This window comes from Equus asinus, chromosome 2, assembly GCF_041296235.1.
Source record: "Equus asinus isolate D_3611 breed Donkey chromosome 2, EquAss-T2T_v2, whole genome shotgun sequence".
NCBI lineage: Eukaryota > Metazoa > Chordata > Mammalia > Perissodactyla > Equidae > Equus > Equus asinus.
In genome coordinates, this window is record NC_091791.1 from 144,463,564 (window position 1) to 144,484,162 (window position 20,599).

At 43.7% G+C, this 20,599-nt stretch overlaps 1 long non-coding RNA gene across 1 annotated transcript; it reads right to left on the reverse strand.

Annotated features, from left to right (window-relative positions):
• Positions 1–151: 151 nt before the first annotated feature.
• Positions 152–19,825, reverse strand: LOC139042532 (uncharacterized). The gene is made up of 3 exons (XR_011499337.1): positions 12,312–19,825; positions 10,219–10,430; positions 152–9,950 (listed from the first exon to the last, which is right to left on the reverse strand). It is a non-coding gene; the product is annotated as an uncharacterized lncRNA (long non-coding RNA).
• Positions 19,826–20,599: the final 774 nt, after the last annotated feature.

Genomic DNA, 20,599 nt, shown 5'->3' on the forward strand with positions numbered 1-20,599 from the left:
TTTCCAATGACTTAAAGTTACAGACATTAGTTAATTTTATCCTTCTTAATTTAGGACAGAATGTAAATGAAATGACTTTACTTAAATATGATTTTTTTTCCTCTCTCCACACAACTTAATGTAATAATTTAACTACCTGTGTGGCTGGTAATATTTCTAGTAAATGTGCTACTTATGTAAAACCGTTTCATTATAACTTGAACAGAGGGGAAGGTTTTGGTGGGGTCATTATTTGAGTTCTTACAAAAGTTCCATGAATATTTCTTTCCTGTACCAAATTTACTGCTGCCAAATTTTAAAGTCATAAGAAATGAGAAAGATTTCTTATGAAATCTTACGGCATGGGAGAGGAAAAAAAATATACGCTCTGCAAGCAAATATTTTAACAAAGTCTATTCCCACATATTTCCACTGCTCGGTTTTTAGTCTGTTTATTTATTTTGGTAGATTTATTGAAAAATTCTGCAGAATCACTGTCATTGAAATGGTTCTAAATTTGGGGCTTGTCTGTGCATTTGCGTGTGTGTGGTGTGTGTGTGTATACACATGGGAAGACAGAGTTTTGTTTTGTAAGCCCCACCCCAATTACTCACTAACATGTTTATTGTAAAAAATGTTGGAAATAAAGAGAGGCAAGGAAAAACAAATCATTGCAGTGTAATCAAAGGTTTAAGCTGCTAAGACCAAAGGGAGAAGATAACCACGGTAGGAACTCTGCTCCTTGATCCAGATCAAGAAAGAAAAATTTTAAGACAACCCAAGGAAGAAATCCTATAAATGGTACTATCAGGCAATTTTTATTGAGGAATGATAATTTATATTTAGTAGTGCTTACTAAGTGCCAGGCACTTTATGGATATTACTTTATCTTATCTTCCCGACCAGCCTGTGATATAGGGGCTATCATTCTCGCCATTTTAGAGTGGAGAGTACCAAGTCATACAGAGGTTAAAGGACATGGTCCACAGTCATTTCTACAAACTGGGAAAGGCAGGACGCAAACCCACCACTATGATTACAGAGACCATATTAGCAACTACCACACTACTTGCCCCTTTTCTAGTTTTAGAGATCCAAGCTTTATTGCAAAATTCCATGCAAAAATTATGAAGCAGAAACTCTGGAGGTTGATACTGCTCTTAATTGTAGTATTGTGGAAACCTTTTTGTCAGGTAATCTTTGAGACTTACATTTAAAATGCTAAAGAGTTGAGAAATATACACACCCTATAACCGATTGCACATCAGCAAAGATGGCTTGATATGACCTCAAAGTGTTTTATTTCATTGGCAAGGAGGTGAAGATGCTGGCCTGAAATCACAAAACACTGGTTTCAGTGGTCATGGTATTACTGTTATCCCTGAAAATGTAGTCTTCATTCATGCCAGATGACTAGCTTTACCAGGACTTCGCCAGTCAAATAGGGTATATCTTATTTCCTCAAGTCTGAGATGCATTTTTACTCAATTTAACACTTCTGATTTGGTGGTTTATCTTATAATCACTGCCTACCTTTAATGGGAATTTTCCCCAAAAGCTATTATAAACCTGCTGGTGCGGTTTACAATCCAGAATATATTCTGTACTTTGGTTTCTTTCCCAGAACTCCATCCCAATGTTAACTCTGATGCAAAAGTAAGCCAGTGTGGAAGCATGACCCAGTGTCGGGCAATAAAGAAACGTAGTCTGTGAATCTGAATAGGAGAAACATGTTAACCGCAAATCTGATGGCAGGTGAAAACCTCTCAATCAATATGAGAAATAAATACCTTTACAAGTTCTTTCCAAGTTAAGACACAAAAGCAGCTGCAGCAAACCATGTGTCCCTGTGTGCCACATTGCACAACTGCCTACAAATACTCAGAATTGCATACTTCATTATGAGCATTATCTGATATATACCTATACCTATATAGCTATCAGTATGTAAGATGAGTATATAACAGTATAGCCAGTAACCTGAAAATTACATACAAGCGCAGTATAACATTGTATAATGTCACTACTATTCCTAAGATTCCAAAGTATTTGCACCAAGTGTAGTTGGTGCATTCTACACAGCAAATACATTTCTTGCCTGATCACAGGTACTGCCAAGCACAGTAGATTTAAAACTAAAATGGCTTACTAGTTTCTAAATAATCCCCTAGGAAACAGTTTAGTCTAGACCATTATCTTGATAGTTCATAATTAGGTTCAATAATAAAGCTTGTTTTGCTGACCTAGGTCAGATCGGCATGTCCACAGCATCTGGGCGCAGTGACCTTGCTTTGAGAGGGTATTGTTAGAAAATCCATTATTATCATCACACACACTTCAGAGAAGTGGCTGTTTTGTGAATTGATGGTGTGATGTTGCCACTTTAGATAAAAGAGTCCATGAATTATTGACTTAATGAGTTAATGTTGCTTGATTTCACAACAAAGTCTTTACAGTCTCCGTGCTATTTACTGAACACGTAATCACAGCATGTGAAGGAAAGCACAGGTAATAGTCTGTGCTGTGCATTCAAGAACTGCATCAAATCTGAAAAAGGGATGACCTCACAGAGGTGTCACCATCTCCCCATCAAAGGCACAGCACCTTGGTCAGTATCTCAGGCTGACTCACAAACAGTCACTTGAGATGACTTTCTTCCCATTATTTTTGCCTTGTAGACACAGACCAGTTAATTGCTTTTTCTTCTCCCCTAGAGTTCGTTTTGGGCCCTGGATGAGGCCTTGGGATCAGTCCCATGTCATTATCCTGGCTGTGTGGTGTGGTTGTTACTGGATAGAAGTTCAGAGAGAGAGAGCCCACAGAGAAAGCCCATGGCAGGGAATATGCCAGTGCCCTGATGCTCACCACGGCAAAATGGAAGCAAAATCTGCTGATATGATGGCGTTTTTCGTCAGAGTATGCCAAATATGGAGGAGATTGTAAAAATCCCAGGCACAAAGCAGTTAACATGTTTTCCAGAGAAACTGGCGAGTGAATGAGACACATTGATCCAGCAGGCTGCTCCTAATTTTGGTTTTAATAAATTCACCAAAGCTGGTTATCTGCTAAGGGATTTATACACAGTGTTTCATTCAATCTTCCCAATAGATTGACAATGTAAGTGTTATTTTTTCCCTTTTATAGATGAGGAAACTGAGAAGAAATAACATGCTCATAGCTTCAGAACTAGCAGGGGAGGAGTCAGGATTCAGAGTGGGATCTGGCTGGCTCCCAAGCCTGTGTAAAGGCTTGCCCTTCTCCTTGGTTCTGCAGCCAAGGAGACTGTCCTTCTTTCCTTTCATTTGTTAATACCGCCTATTGTCCTCCAAGTCAAGTTAAAAGTCCACAATTTTCAAGATGGCTCACATTTCAGTCCAGCATGACTTTCCATCTTACCTCCATTAATCCCTGTTTATGTCTTTGGTCTCCGCTTCCCTGCACACTCTTTGCTTTTTAATTATCAAGACCCTAACTCAGATCTTCCCTTCCTGTCTCTACTGAAATTTGATCCACTTTTCAAAATACGTTTTTTGTGATTTTGTTTTCATGAAGTGTTTTCAGATCCCCTACCTCCATTAAAAATTATTTCGTATTCCCTTCTCCAAATCCCATAACACTTTCTTGTGGCTGCCTCTCTCAGGGTATTTCACCACAGCCTGATTTGTGGTAATTGCTTGTGGACTTGCCTTGTTTCCTTTTGTGGGAACTGGGGGCCCTTTGAGGGTAGGAACCATGTCTTGGTCATCACTGTATCTCCAGGATTTAATATCATTTTTACAATACAGGATTCTCAATAAATATTAAGTGAATAATTAGTTAAATGAACTTTCATGAAGAAATAGTCAGGGAGAATGAGTTAGGTCACAGTTCAGAGGCCCTCCATGCAATTTCTTGGTGAAAGGACCATCATGAAAAAGTGGAGAACGTTACCTTTGCCATTTGACCTTTGGTTCCAGTCTACCATTTTGTCTGCATGTTAGAATTCAGGTATGGGATGGAGAACACAGACTGATATACAACAGATCCTCTGCTCCATTGCACAGGCCCTGTTTCCTTTGCCTGCGAGGAGCTTCTAGCCAAACTGGGAAAAATTCCTGCTCCATCTTGGTGAATTACCTTACCACACTACAGCTCAGTTTACTCACCTGTATAATGGGGTATAATAGTGCCTATTATTATTTATCGCATTTCCAGATACATTCTATGTCCTTAGTTGTGATTTTTCTTTCACACCTTCACATATAAAGGGCTACTCTGTTAGAAAGCTCTTCCTTGTATTTACCTACAATCTGTCTCCTTTCAACTTCAACCATTAGTCCAAGTTCTACCTGTTGTAGGTACAGAAGAAGTCTAATCACTATTCTACAAAACACTTTTGAGCAACAGACATACCCAGTGGAGATGCACATACACAGTTCATTTGAAGCATAGGCATGCTGGCAGACACTTGGAACCACGGTAGGAACCTTTTCGGAACTTAAGGGAGAAGGAGCCCAATGTGTGGCTGCTTTCCTGCCTTGTTGTCTCCTGCTATGGGAGTCAGTGTGGTCTAAGGGAAAGAAGATGGATTTTCAAGTCAGTTGTTCCTGGACTCAATTCCTGACCTTACTGCTGGATGTGGGGCAAGTCATTTAACTGTTTTGAGCCTCATATTTAAGTGGCCATACAGGATTGCTTGAAGTTGGAAAAATATTAATAGATGTAAATTGCCTGACACATAGAAAATTCTAAAAACGGTCAGTTCTGGTATCCCTCAGTTTCCTATAACCCCCTTTTCTTTTTAAAATGACCAGGGGCTCCAGTTGAAAGAAAGCAGTAATAGTAACTGTTCTGGTTTCCATAAGAAAACACTTTGCCCAAGAGTATCAAAGATTTAAACAAAAGCATCCAATAAAATAGCATCAAAGAGTTTTCAAATATTTCAACCAATGGCTATTGCTGATACATTACATGTGAATAATTTTGCTTGATTCTCATGACTTAACTTTATTTTCAAATTAAAAAACCAACAACAAAGGTGACAATACTTTTAGGTCATGTCATCTCGGGGTTCTATCAAGTCAAAAGAAAAGCTGAAAGCATCCTGTGATTTTTAAAAGCTTGGAAACCGCTAACACAGATAAAGATTTGAGAAATGGGAGAATGAGGGTGAAGGCCCACAGAGAAGTGCTCTGCGTCCACCCACACTCCTCTACACCTTTCGTTTCCAGACAGGAACACCTGAGAGTGAGGAGGAGAGCAAGCCTGGGGCCCATAGGGTGCGTTTGCACTCCCTAACCAGGGGGAGGGGGCCCAGTATGGCCCTTTCCCTGGGTCCTCCCAGCAACTCCACCTCTTTCCATGTTAGAGTGTCTGGGATCCTCTCTCTTTGGGACCTCTGGGTAGGTTCTCCCATGATGCACCAGGAAAATGTCTCCACTTAACTGCTTGTCACCCATTAAGTTAAGAACCCTTTGTGTTGAGTGGAACTCAAGAAGTAGATTATTAAATGCCATATGAGAAGCAGACTCTTCCCTACTTAAGAGGTGCCACGCTGTGTCTGCACCTCAGCCCCTTTGCTCTAGCTGCACCCACCCCACTCACCGTTCCCAGCAGAATGTTCTTTCTTCGTATCTTTACTTATGTCTAAGCGAGAGGCCATCTACTGTGTGCAGTTTTCTCACATTCGTCTTTCTGATAGAAAGGGTATATAGAGGAGAGGCTGCTTTTGTCTCTCTCATGTGCTCGGCCAGTGTATCTGTTCATCCTTTTTCTTCTTTGTCATCACAACTTACATCCTAACCTCGATGTCCATATTGTCCTCCTTTCTCTTCCTCTGCACCACAAAACCACTCTTAGAGGTTATCTGGACTTGCTCTTCCACTTCCTTCCTCACCGCCTCACCCCACATCCCTTTGCATTCTAAACTGTGTGTCTTCTACCCCTGATGAAACCGAACCTTAAAGGCACTCCACGACCTCAAAATCTCCTACCGGTCGAAGAGTTCAATGCTCTTCTTAGTGCTCAGGTGCAGCACCTACCTCACCCCTCTTGCCTCCTACTTGTTGGCTTTTGAGTTGTCTTCTTAAAATGTTTATTTCAATTATGCCATTTGAAGTGTAGTCTAATCTTTTAAGTCTCTTCAAATGTCTTTTGGAAGAAGGCAGAGATTAAATCTAAGTTTAAAAAGTCTCCAAGACCCAAGGCTTCTTAGCTCTTACCCACCTCAGCTCTTCTCTGATTCTAGATACTGATGATGGTTCCATTGCCTCAAAACGCCCTTCTTGGCCCTGTCTCTCTCATGCTCTATCTTCACCTCCTTTGCAGTCTCCTTTTCCTGCCCCCAAACAGACACATTCTCTGGTGTTTGCCCTTGTCTTCTCCTCCCCTCTTTCCCACTTGCTTCCACCCCAATCATACTCTTTCCCTCGGTAGACACCATCACTGCTATAGCTTCAACTTAGACTACAGTGTCCATGATTCCCAAATCTGGGTGTTAGTCTAGACTCAAGGCACTGCCAGTAGCCTCTTCAACAGCTCTTCTTGGAAATTCTATGAGTACCTCAGACTCAATAAATCACTTTTACCAACTCGCCCATCTTCATTTTTGTTAATGACATTACCAGATCCTTAGTTCCCTAGACTTGGAACCTCAGAGACTTCTTACACTCCTTGCTGTCCCTCACCCCACAATCGATCAATAACCAAACCCTGCCATATCAGCCTCCTCAGTGTTCCACATTTGTCCCTTCAGTTCACTTCCCGCCACCTCTGTCCCAGCTCAGGCCCTCGTTAGTGCTTGCCTGCACTACGGCCACAGCCTCCCAATTGGTCTCCCTGCTTTTGGTCTTTCCCCACTTGAATATATTTTTTACACTATACCAGAGTCATCTTCCCGAAACACCTCTCTGATATGTCACTCCCTGTTCTGATACCTCTGATGTCTCCCTAGTGCCTATGGAACAACAGCCAGTTGACTTAGCATGACAGTCAGGACCCTTACGATTTGGGCCCAATGCCCATCTCTCTTACTCCCCTCCATTTCCCCTGCCTCCTAGTCCCAGAACGCTCCTTGTCCTCTTTGTGCATTGACTTGATTCCTGTCCTTCCCATCTCTTCATCAAAACCTAACCTCGTTTTCAAATGCTTCCCCAGCTGAGAAGTCTTTCCCAATCTCTCTGGCCTGAACCCATCTTCCTTATCCGTATTTTGCTGACACTTTCTTGTTATTTGATAAAGGTCTTAGAGGGAACACTTCCTTTTTTTTAAACAGTCCTATGACCTGGGCTAAGTAGTTTACATGTCTGTCCCTTTTAATTCTCATGATAATTCTGTAAAGTAGGTTTTATGAAAACCATATTACAGATGGGAAGACTGCAGATCACATAGATTAGTAACTTGGCCAAGGTCACACGGGTAGGGAGGCACAGCATCTCCTCAGACCACACTCCTCATACTCCTTTTGCTATACCTGCTCACCTCCTTTAAACAATGATTCTACCTTGTGCTCCCTGAGGACAAAGAGCCACAGAAATCAAAGGGAGCTGGTCTGACCGTTGAACAGTGACAGCGCAGCTCTGACTGTGGGCTGTCCTAGTCCCGCGTCTTTACTTGGCTTTTCTCCTTTCATACCCTCTTCTGATATTTGGTTACGGTTGCCTTTTGAAAGTTTCATTATTATGGACAATGTATTCATTGAAGGGCAGCATTTCCTGTAATTTATGTCTCTTCATTTTACTACTCAGCAATTCCTGAGTATTTAACCTCATAAATTTCCAGTTATTGTCCTATATTTACACATTGCCTCTGCCGGAGAAGTCTGTGCAATTTAATACTGTGTGGAATCCGAAGGGACTCTTACAAAGGGGCGAGCCTGCAGCTCCTGCCTCTCCTAACAAAGTCAGATTGCCCATGATCAAAAGCAAATATTCGCACATTTATTCTCACCCCCTCCTTATTTATCTTGTTAAATAATAGAAGGGCCTGATTCCCCTGACTTTCCGAAATCATCCCCAGCCCGTTACTGGGAGCTTGGGCTGCTGGCCTTGAAGTCCCTTTGTGGCCACGATGCATTTTGCATGCCGTATCTCTCCATCAGCCTTCTGGACTGCCGGTTCCTCCCCCTGCAAAAGGCCAAACAGTACTAAAACCTCACCTCATCTGGCTCTCAGCTCCCTTTGTTCCTCTTATATTGTTCTGCCACTGCCCTAAGGCCAAAAGATCTTTGGGGCAGTGGCCCTGTTTGGTGTTTGGCACAATTTCATTTACTGAACATCTCTATGTACATTTATGATGCCACATAACTAATAATAAAAACAGGCCAGCCTAGGGCATCGTTTTTTATTGTCAGCTCTACGGCAGCTGTGGGGGATGGGAAGGCAAAGGACAGAGAGGGCAGGAAGGTTCAAGACCCGCCAATAGAGGCCAGCCCTTGCTGAGTCCGGTCTGCTGAGCCACATCGGCTTCCAAAGGGCTGCGATAATGATCTGAGCCTTGTCCGGACCCTCTCACAGAGCCACAGGAGAACGGACAGAAATAGAGGATTTTGTGTACTGTGGGGACACCGGCTGGCCTGTATACCCCATTATTTTTCAGGTGGCAGGTTTGCCCATCTCTAGGTGCATGCAAAACGGATGAGGACAGAGCACACACTGTTCATCGCTGCCTGTTGCTAAATTGACGCGGCTCTCCTCGGACGCCATCAGCTGTGCAGTAATCCATATTGATGGCTGGGCTTTAGAGCAGCCGTTTGTATGCTCTGCATCCCTCTGTGCCTGTCTGCTCTTTGTGGATGTGGACTGGGTGGTGTATGCCCCGGATCCTCTGGCTCAGACTTCAGCATGTTGAAAAGGCCACTACAGGGTTTTAGAGGGAAAAATTCCCTCCATGAAGGCATTCTCCGGAGGCAGCATAGAATAATGGAAAGAGCTCTGGCTCTGAAATTAAGTGGCCTGACTTCCTGTTTCAGGTCTGCCTTTTATTATCTATGTGGCCTTGGGTAAATTGCTCGACCTCTCTGAGCCTCAGTTTTCTCTTCTGCAAGTAGGGAGAAGAGAACAACTTTCTATCCCCAAGATTATTTAAACATCCTATCTAGTCTCTTTGTACATTAAAGTATATATCTACTTTATTTGCTGAAAAGCGCTTTACAAGAGGCCATTTTTATTGGCACTATAGTCAAGTATTTTATAAAGGAAAGAAAGGTACAGAAGGAAATCTCTATGCTATGTACATCCCTACAGAGGTGTAGCAGGGCGATGAGAAATGTTGAGACCTGTACTAAAGAATGAAGAGAAATAAACTGCTCATTTCCATGCTAGGTTATTCCAGAAGCCGCGGTTGATCTGGACCACTCTGCACGGTTCTGCCGCAAGTGTAATTATTGGTGGCATCTGCTTCAGAAAGAGCAAGTGAACCCTCTCTAAGCTTCAAATAAAAATCAATGCTGAGTTTTACATCTATTCAGAATGTATGGCTTGTAAACAGTTAAAGGAGCCTGTTCAGTGGGGAACCGTGGATTAAAACCTGGATAGCACATGGGTGGGATGTACTGGAAAAACGAATTCTGTCCGCCTGACTGGCCCTGACGGTGGAAGTACTTGGTTAGCTGGAGGCAGCCTTTGAATTTGCGAGAGCCAAAAGGAACTGAATCCAGTTTGCAAAGTGTGTGTCAGTGAACGACAGATTCATTTTGGATGGGGTATTTAGTTACAGTGCCAAAACGAAGACCAACTCGACGCACAAAGGAAAGTGGACTGACCACCCGGGATGAAGGCCGGCTTGCATCCTCTTCCAAAATTTCTTTAAGGATCTCAGCTATTTCGACCCCACCTGCTGTTTGTGAAGGCACCAATTCCCGTCATCTCGTAAAAGCCTCTTTTCTTGGCTGTATGCAAACTGTCATCAGCACTCTGTGCGTGCTATTTTGGGGGTTATTTCAGATGAGTTAACCTTTATCTCTGAGCTGCACCTGCTGAATGCTGCACTGGGCCCTGTGGAGGAAAGGGGTCAATTCGCCATGTATGTTCTGAGAACCAGCAGACATTTTCAGAAACAGAGGGTTAATAAAGAAGATAGAGATGGTCTGTTCTGGGGTAATATTTTCTTTTATTCCACAAAGAATGGGCCCTATAGTACTTTTTTGGCTCACCAATCTGCTAATTTTAACAAAAAAGTTGAACAAGCATCTACCTTTCTCTATAACTGAGAAATCCATTTGGCCTATAAAAATGATACGTCCGTAAAGAGGGGTTTCCTCACCTGCAGGCAGAGGAAGAGGCGGTGGCTGCCTCAGATTTGCTTTTGCCTCTTCTGCTCTGTCGCTCTGACTCCTGGGTCTTGTATATTGGAAGGTGTGTCTACCCACGGCCCCCAAACCCAGTATTTCAGGTTTCTTCAGTCATTAGCAGGAAGGAAGGGGATCAGAGCAAACACTCACAGCCATTTATCTTCTTCTTCAAGGGCGGCATTCTCTGTAAATGAAAGAGGCCAATCAATAGGGCAATAAGGAAGGAGGACAAGTGGCTGGGAGGGCCCCCCTGCATGGAGAGGTCTAGTCACAGCCAGCGCCCCATGCACACTCCGTCACAGAGGTGCAACTCATTAGCATCCCAGAGAGAAAACCAGTGGTTTGTTTTTTCAAATTAACTCTCTGTTAAACAGGACAAGATGGTCACAGTGAATATTTTCATGCTGGCATCTGTAGAGTAAAGGCACACATCAGTTCAACATCTGGAGCTATTGAAATCAGACCAAGTGTGCATCAGCTGTCCATCAGAACGCAGTGCTGCGGAGGGGAAGTGCCAGACCAGGAGTCAGGAAGACTGGGGCTCCAATCCAGCCTTTGCCACTTATCAGCTCTGACAAAAATTGTCATTTTGCTTCTCTGGCCTCAGTTTCCTTATCTGTACATCGTTATAAGAATAGTATCTGCCTCATAGGGTATGTTGGGAGGATGATGTAAGATCATTCGTGTGAGAGTATTTCACAGACACATACAGCAAGTGCTCAAAACTGTGAGAGGAAACTGAGATGCTAAAAGTTTGGGGAGAGGAAATAGACCACTCTTTGGGAACCCATAAGGCCCCTTGAGGCTGTCCTGTCACATCATTCTCACACTCATTCTTGAGTTCTGTCCTCAGGTCTGTGCATTTTATCCTTTGACCCGGTTGCAACCTCAGGATTCCTGGGTTTTCCCACAGTGAAATTCCCACAGTGACCCCTGCTGCCTTTATATCCAGTGAAGTGGCTATGGGGGTCAACTCAGAGTGCCAGATTCTGCCGCATACCCCAGGCTGCCTGTACACAACAGCCCTGTGGGTCACTCATAGAAACCCTAGTAGACACTAAGCATTGCATTTCATAACCCTGGTGCAGCAGAAGGTCCACACATGAGGGAGTATTCTGGAAGGAAAAAACGCTTCAGCAAACTGTATGCAGGTGGGAACTATGCATCTGGAGGAGGGATGTCATTGATGACCCTACTCTTGGTGGCAACAAAATTGCAAAATTGCCCCTTACTAACCCCCCCTACTTGTAGTCTCCTACAGACAAGGTATGGGTTCTTTGGGTGGCCCCAGTCCAGGATCCTTCCTATAACATAATTATAAGAGAAAAGACTCTGAGTCTATTTTTACCATAATGTGTATTTGTAATTTGTAACTTATAAAGCGGGTGCTTCCAGAAATATATGCTGCAACTTCCAATGTGGTAAAGGAGGCAGTTTAATGTATTGTAAAGGAAAGACTATGGGCTTCGGGGCCAAGGAGACAAGGATTCAAATCCGCTCTGCCATTTACCAGCTACGTCCCTGGGCAACTGACTTAAAATCTCCAAGCTTTAGTTCCGTGTTACTTACCTGATCGACTTGCGCGAGTTTGGAGATGTATCTGTTACACGCTAGACCTGAAACTGGTTGCTAAAGAAATGCCAGTGATAATTCAAGTCAGGGCTTTCTATTGAGATAACATTCTAATGAGAAATATCTATCCTTGACATTTTTAGATATTAGAACAAATAACTGGCAACAAGGAAATACTTTGGATGAGCCATTGTAGACTGGGGAATTGAGGTACTGGCTCAAAGTCTTTTGTTTATGTACTAACTGGTACATACAATAGGGGTTGATAAAAGCTAGATTTCAAATACAATACACCCTATTTTTCCATCTTCCTTGGGTTCAAAAATGTAAGTGATAGATTTTTTTAAATTAGTGTTACTTCACTAGAAATCTCTGGTTCTAATTATTGTAGACTTCAACTTTGCCCATTAAGATTCTCTCCATAATTTTATTTGTATATGGCTCCCCATCACAGCTTCATACACACCAAGAGAAATCCTGTTTCCCTTCCAACCTTGCTTCCAGCTGTGGCATGTGTCTTCCTAAACTCCTCTCCTCTCCCATGAGTACCAGGTCGCAGGGACCAGGCCTTGACCACTGAAGCCCGTTGAATTGACTCCACATACTGAGTCTTGGCTGCAGGACCCTTGAGCAGATGAAGATGTCAAAAGGCAATCTGCAGTGAGAATGACAGTGTGATTAACCAGAATGAGGCCTAAGTCAGAAGTAGCACGGACCACTGGGAAATTAAGGCACCAATTTTCACCGTCAAGATCAGCTGTGATAGGGCAGTATATCCTAGCAACAGCAGAAGTCTTAACCTTGCCATCACAGCAAAAACTAATTTTGTGGTGCTATCCGTTCCAATATCTTTTAATCCAAAAAGTCTTTAAACAGAAAGTAAATACTCACACATTTCTTCTCCTAGATCTGCCTTTCGCCTCTAATTGGGAAAGCCTTAATTCAGTGAATTAAAAGGTTACTGAGTCTTAACACAAATTTCATTTGCTTTCATGCTTGATGCAACTGTGGTAAACCTCACTAGAGAGACCAAGAGGGATTGTAATAGTTAATGTTAACGGCGTTCATGGAGAAAATGATACTTAAATCCCCCTGGTGGACCTTAAACCAAACATACCATATTTTGTTATCCAGCTGAACAGTATTATGGCATGCCCGGTTATTATGTTGATTGAGATTTACCATAGGGCAGTGCCGTCTCTTAAAACATAACTTCACATAAAGTGGCCACCCAGTAAGGATGGAGGCTCTTTTGTCCCTTGACACCAGTGCTTTAAAGAGGCTTGACTATGATATATTTATATTTATAAAATAAGCATCATGGACCTTTAGCTGCCAGATCTGTTCTTAAGACAAGATAAATCAGCAATTTCATACACTGTATCAAACTGTCAGAACATGCAGCCTCTCTTTTCAAAAATAAGAAAAATGAAACTGCTCTTCAAGGAGCCTGATCCTCCAATTCAAGGTAAAACTATACTGGAGGCCAGAACTATTCTGCATGTCCCTATATATTTCTGGTTAGGAGGCCCCGACCCCAAATCTCTAAGCTGCCCCAGATCCTGAGAAACCCTCCCTGAAGCAGCCTGTTTTGCTCAGCCCTTCGTGTCAGGGCCCAGCGCTCACCTTAGAGCTATGCCTTGTGCATGGGACCCAGTGGCAGAAGGAGAAGGGCTCAAGAGGGAGAGCACAGCCACGGCTGGGGAAAGAGGAGAAGAATTCAGACCAAGTGGAATCAGGGACACCAAGGGAGGAGACAGTTTTAAGAAAGAGCCATGGGTCAACTGTGTTGAATGCAGTCTGGATATTATGAGGCATGTGGACTAAGGGGAGGCAGGTGGATTTGCGGGTCCCCAGTGAATTTGAAGAGATCTCTTCTTGTGGCTGGATAGAGAGACGCGAAGTGCAAGGATTAAGGAATGAGAAGGCTGGTGGTGAAAGGAAAGAAAAGAACCACAGTAGCTCATCCAGGTATTCAAAACGCCACCCACCAGGTAGAATGGGGCCCCTTCACGGGGGGATTGCAGGAGGTTGGAACGCTGACCAAATGCCTGTCCCAGGGGCCTAGCAGCATCCCTAAGTCAGGAGAAGAGTAAGTCCTTGTACCAAGGGATAGAAAATCCACTCTATCCCAGAAATTCCTTCTTGGGATAGAATGAGGGTCAGTCTACAACCCAACGCCAATGCCAATTCCCTAGGGGGAAAATAGGCAGACAGGGAAACCCCAGAGCAGGCAGCAGAATGAAGGATCCATTTGCGTGTTTCTTTCAAATCCAGCAAAGGATTAGATTCAATTACAGCGCAGACATTGAACAGAGGAGGCCTCGCCCACTGCGTGGGTTCCTAGGGGAGGCGTTTTACTGGCAAAGGATGAGTTGGATTTTGCACGCTCATGAGTTTTATTCTGTCCGGTTTAGCAGCACACATTTGCCTTGGTGAGGACTAAGGGCCTGGCCCAGAGCTCTCTGGAAAGTCTTAGGATTTTACTCAGGAATGCCTGGGTGAGTTTGCTGGTGTCTCCTCTTTGGCGGTGCTGCTGTGGTCATTGCCGCTCTTACCTGTGTGTGGAGCTGTGTCTTGAAAGTCTGAAGCTTGCCCAGTGGCCCTCTTGCTTCCAGACACCCACGATCTCAGCCTTTCAGTCCTCCAACTGTGTGTGGGTCTCACATCTGAGGATCAACTTCTGCATTTCTCAGGCTGTCCATGTAGCTGCTGAGCTGCTCTTGTCAAAAAGAAGCCTCACCTCTCCACTCAGCTGCCTGCCAAATTGGGCTGGCAGCTGCCCTGGTCTCCCCTTCCCTTCATCTTCCTGCCAGTGCTCAGAGCTGCGTATCACAGTGCTTTCTGCACGGAATACCTTTTTTTCCTCCTTGCCCCTCTCAGAGCCTGTCAATCACCCACCTTCCTTTCACCTTCTTTCCTCCTCTCTCAGAGATGTAGTATAGTGAATGACAACATGCAAAGATTTGGGGACAGACTGCCTGGACTGAATTCTAGCTCTAACACTTACTAGCTGTGTGACCTCAAACAAGTTACTTAACCTCTCTGTGCCTTTTTTTCCACACTAGTCTTTAAGAACAATTTCCTGCATGACTCTTTCAATCAAACTGTTGGTGTCTGAATTGTAGGAAAGCAAATAAGAAATATCCAGTACAAAATAATCTCTTCATAAGACTTAATTCTATCTGGCTGTGCTACCGATAATGGCCATTACCGCTGTTTTGGTTTTTTTTAACTTACCAGTCTTTCTGATGAATTTCTTCATCAATCTGTTATTGCTGGGTTGATTGCACGTGTTATACTTTATGTTTTTGCAGTATACTAAAATATCTTGCATTGACATAGCTCTTTGCTGTTTGGCAACTGTGCTTTCAGACGCGGTATTTCATTTGATCCTCAACAACTCTGGGAGGTAGAAATCATAAGTATTATTATCTGCATTTTCTTAATGATGAAATTCAGGTCAGAGGGAATCCTCTTTTCCCAAGGTCAAATGCAAGTGGTAGTTGGTGCTCCACACATTGCAACTGCTGTCATGTTAAAATACACAACAGAGATTTCACTCCCACTTGCAACTTGAAGTGCCTATGGCCTTTACCAATCCTCTCAATAATTTTGTGATTGAGTTTGGTTGTGTTTTGATTCATTCCTTGGAAAGTTTCCAATGGAGATGGTAAACGTCAGCCCCTGTCAAGAGAATGGCCAGTTTGATGCAAAGTGATGTGTGAGCACCAAGAAGGTGCTGTTAATTGATTCGTCAATGCCCCCGAGTGTGAACAGGTGTGATGAAGTGTAAAGAAGTATGTGGCGCGGATGTGGCAGAGCTGTCACATAGAGAGGACTTTACCTATTAGAGGAGATGACTCCTTGACTACTGTCTATCTTCCTGTCCAAACACCTGTCCCCAACCATCCTGCCTTGGCAATTCCAGGGGCCTTGGGACACATGCAGAGAGGCATCTGCCATCTTAATGCACACCTGAGTAGGGCAGACATATATGGCTACATTGGGACTCAGAGGCAGGTTTTCCTAGGGGAAAGACATTGTCTCTGACCTATAGTTAAGGAAAAAGTTCATTTCCAGGAGTAGGATTTTTTTTTTAACTGAAAAAGTACATCATCACCAAAATCCATTTTTAAATTAAGAAGCATCTAGAGAGCCCTTCAGTCAGTTATAAAATATCCTCCCCAAAATGCAACCACGAAGAAAGGCCAGGTAGGATTAGAAAAGAAAAACATAGGCGAGCAGCTGAAGATGGGGGGTAATAAGAACACATCTGCAAACGGGAAGAGGAATAGCCATGGAAATGTCTGAGGAAGCCGGTGTTGCCCATCCCTCCTTGCTGTGTTCCAGATGTCTCTGGTTACCTGCAGGCTGTTTCATCCTCTCCTCTAACCAACGAGAGCTTAGTGAGTCAGAATATCATCAGTCTGGTCTTGTGTACCGTGAGCTTCGCAGTTGGAGGGTCTCCGTGTCTGAGAGCAGAAATGTCACATCTCCTAGCCCAACTCCCTCCCACATATGGTACCCCTTTCTGCCTGGGGCTTCGGTTGGTTGGGGTCCTTCTGCATTCCTCCTGGGCACTGGTGCTCTCTGGCAGTGGGAGTTTGCAGGGGGGGTCTCCAGAAGCAATGGCTGGGATAGAATCTGATGTGCAAGATGCTTATCAGGGATCAGCACCTATGGAAGGGAGGGGAAGAAACAGGCTCGACAGAGGGGAAAATAGGACTGTGATGCAGGTCAGAGGTCAGACAAAGCGTTGGCCCATGCAGTGGGGAACTGTGGAATGGATATGGTCCATCAGTGTTGTCATAGGGTGACCAGCTTGTCCTGGCCTGCCCAAGACTTTCCTTGTTTCAGCACTAAAAGTCCCACGTTCTAGGAGCCCTAGCACTTGTCGTGTGTTGGGTGTCACATCTCACTGAGGCTCAGACTCTGACGTTTAGGCCAACCTTGAAGGAGCTTCAGACAGAGGATGTCTGCTGAGCCCATCGCAGCAGCTGGGTATCAGGTCCTTGCTAGAAGGGAATTCTGAGCGGTGCATCCCTGGTTCCACCACAGGGAGATAGGATGCTGTGTCCCCAGTCCTGGAGGGCCTGGCTCTCTTCCTTACTTTCCCCTGTCTCTGGTCCACCCACCATGTTTGACAATATCCATGACCTTTGGAGAATTCAGGCCTAAATTTAAATCCCAGTTGGGCTCCTCATTAGTTATGCGACCTTGGGCAAGTCAACCTCTGAAGACTCAGTTTCCTATCCTGTGAAGTTATTGTAGAGATTCAATGACATGATATATACATATCAGCACAGAGTAGGACCTTGGTAAGGATGAGTCAACTTGATTTTTGAGAGAAAGTCTCCCACCTTGGAAAGTGGGAGAGAAAACTGCCCCAAGCAGCCCCCACTCTGGTTAGCCTCCTGTATCCTCACACCTGCCCTTTAATCCCCTTTCAAAGGCGGCCTCTCCCCTTTACCTGCTCGCTGGATAGTCTCCACATCTGTGCAATCGGATGAAAGCAACGGGCCCTGACAACCAGGAATTCTGAAATACACAGAGGCAGCCAGAAGAGAAAGGCTCTTACCTGGGGGCTGTCTGCTCTCGTGCAAATCTGAGAGTCAAAGAGGGCCTGCGAGGCATCAACAGTCTGTGTTCTGCGAGGTTCCTGCAATCCTGAACCGTGTGCGAGGAAAGGGTAATGCTGACTGAGCTTGAAAAAGTGCAGTGGAAGGCAGACAAATAAATGATTTAAGGTTTTGGAAGAAAGACTTTTGAAGAAAGCTTGACCTTAACCTCTGGAGCTTAGAGCAAAGCTCTACTGAGTGAAGGTGGGTTGCAGTAGTAAATTGGTCTGGACAAAACATATAGAGAGTCATTATGAGAGGAGGAAACCCTCCTCACCTTGTTGGGGCAAGCGACTGCTGATAAGACACGTCCTTAAAGGGCAGCCTGCTGGGAGGAATTGGGCTAAATTCAAGGACAATAGCAATCCTCATTAGGGCCAGAGAGCCAGCAGCTGTGATATCGGGGCCAGCTTACCAGGCTATTTCATGAGCTGCTTGCCTGTGGCTGGTTGGCTCAGTTGGACAGAGTAGGGAGTTAATGAGGCCAAGGGCAGGAGGCTGAATTCCTGCAAAGACCAGCCAGCTTTATACTTTTCCACTGCTATGGATTCCACCACTAAGCTAGACCATGCAGCTCACATGTGTGTGTTTACTTGTTACCAGTGTCCCCTCAAGTTTGCTCTCCGGGGGTTTCACTGAATTCTTAGCAAACATGGAGATATCTTCTTTTTCTGGAATCCCAACCAATGGTCTAGCCTAGCAGTTAAGACATTAATCCAATCACACGTTTATTCATTCTGTCAGTCAGCAAAAATTTGAATGCTTCCTCTGTGGAGGTATTGTGCTAGGTGCTATGGATACAGTGGTAAATGAGAAAAAGGAAGATCCATCACTGAAGAAAGAGGAAATCCAACACAGCCAAGAGACCGAAGGAGTACGCCGGTGGACGTGAATGCAAGTCCCAAGATGACAACTGACAGTTGTGCAGCAGTCTTAGAAAAAAAATGACCCCTCATTGGAAAAAAAAAAGACAGAAATCTGTAGAAAAAGATATCTCCAAGAAAAAAATAAAAATGAAAATAAACTGTTGGGATGACCAGAGAGTTTGAAAGTATAAAAAGAAGATTTTCACTTTTATTAATAAATTTGGGGTGAAAAGTGCTACATATGTGGAAAATTAAGAAAATTTTAAAAATGAGATAATTGATCATTCCAGAGAAAATCATAAATTGTATGAGAAAAGAAATGAGATCATAGCACAGGTAAAGAAGTTGCGTATGGGGAGCTGAAACTGGCAATGTAGAGTGGCATGGGGCAAGGGACTGCTCTTTCTCATTATAAATCTAGCAGTGCTGTTTGATTTTTTAAACTATACATTTGTGATTTAGAAACTGTTTTTAATTTCTTTTAAATGCCAGGGATCTGAAAGCAAGGGTCAGTAGCCATTTAAATACCTAAGAAATGGATAGATAGATACAACACTATTCACTGAAACACACAGTCTGTAACAGTAAAAACTGTTAACAACTTAAATGTTCATCAATAGGGGATTGGTTGAACAAATATCAGTAAAACCATAAAATAAATGGACTATTTCACAGCCTTTGAAAATAAAGGCTAAGTTGATGTGTATTGACAGGGAAATATCCCTCCATATATTTTTAAGGGAAAAGATCAAGTTGCAGAAAAGTAGGTACCAAAGTGTGCGTGTATATGTACACATGCACCGTATTTATGTCTGTGCACATGTTTGTCCACACATAGGAAAATGCATGGAAAGACACAAGATAAACTACTAACTGCGGCCATCTCTAGGGAGGGATTGGAGCTGGATCAGAAGGAGTTCATTTTTTCTCTCTAAATATTTATTGTCTGTATTTTTACAATGAGCAAGTACTACCTCCATTATTAGAGAGAAAATCCACAAAGAAAATATTGTTTAGCTAAAATATAGAGAAGGGGTTGACTCAGTTGCACCTGATTTTGGGAAGCTCACTAGTAGCAGTGCAGAAGACAAGCAGGGTGGCAGAGAAGCAGAAGGCACACAGACCATTAGGACACAGTGCTTGTCCAGGCAAAGGATATGAGGACCTGAAATAGGACACTGGTGGGGAGGATGGAGAAAGTGAAGTGATTCTGAGTTAGAAATTAACGCATAGGCTTTGCGTTAATTTCCCAGTAATGATGAGGGATTTGTTTTCATAGTTTGTGTTTTGTCGTAGAAAGAAATGGAGAGATGGCCAGGATCCAGAATTCCCCAAACAGTGAGTACCCTAGTGTACGTCCCTAGGGTACCTCTGCCCGCAGAATGAGTCTGGTTTGGAATCAAGCCAGCTCTGGTTCCCACACACCAATGCGAAGCTTTTGTGGTCACCAACTGGCAGTCTATGGTCTTGCCTACAACTAGGCCTCCTTGGCTCCTCTTCTCTTGGTCAGCACTTTCAAGACTTTTCCATACCTATGGTGAGAAGAAGCAAAGAAAGGCAATGCAAATTGGAATCAGAGTGTATGTGGAGGTGGGTAAGCATTTGAAACCCCAAGGCTGTATTTTGAAGGTTCTATCCTGAAGGTTGCCCAGAGATCAATGGGGCTGTAGAGGATGGTGTGGGCGTGAGGTGACATAATCCATGATGATGTGGAATGTCTCTCTGTTCAGCTCCCTTCCCGCTGCAGAGACAGGCGGAGGAGGAGGGGAAGGAAGGCCCAGAGAACCTGTGCCTCCATCTAACAGAGCTATTGACAATCTTTGGTTATGCAGAAGGAGGGCTGGAGCTGGGTTAAAGGAGGGGCAAAGGAAAGAAAAGGATGAGCAAGTGTATGAAAGACTAAAGCCTAAATTGATGGAAGGAACAACGGGACAATAACCCCAGTAATTATATTTGCTATTCAATTCTAAATTGTTCAGCTATCTGTGATATAATCTGCCTTCTTTTTCCTCAAACACTTAGTAAAGTCTGTTACACACACAAAGGCCTTATGATTGTGGGTTTGGGGAGTGGGCGGAGATAAACGAATGGCTATGGATACTCTTCCATATCTAGGAGAAAAAAATGAGAAATAATGACGGCCCTGAATGTACAGAAAGACAATCCATGAAGCTAGGGGTAGGTTAATTTCATCTGAATCTTAAAAGAGGGAACAGCTCATTCTAAGATTTAGGTTAGATAGTGACAAAATTATTAAGGCACCTGGATTATGCAGTCCAAAAGAGTTGGTCCTC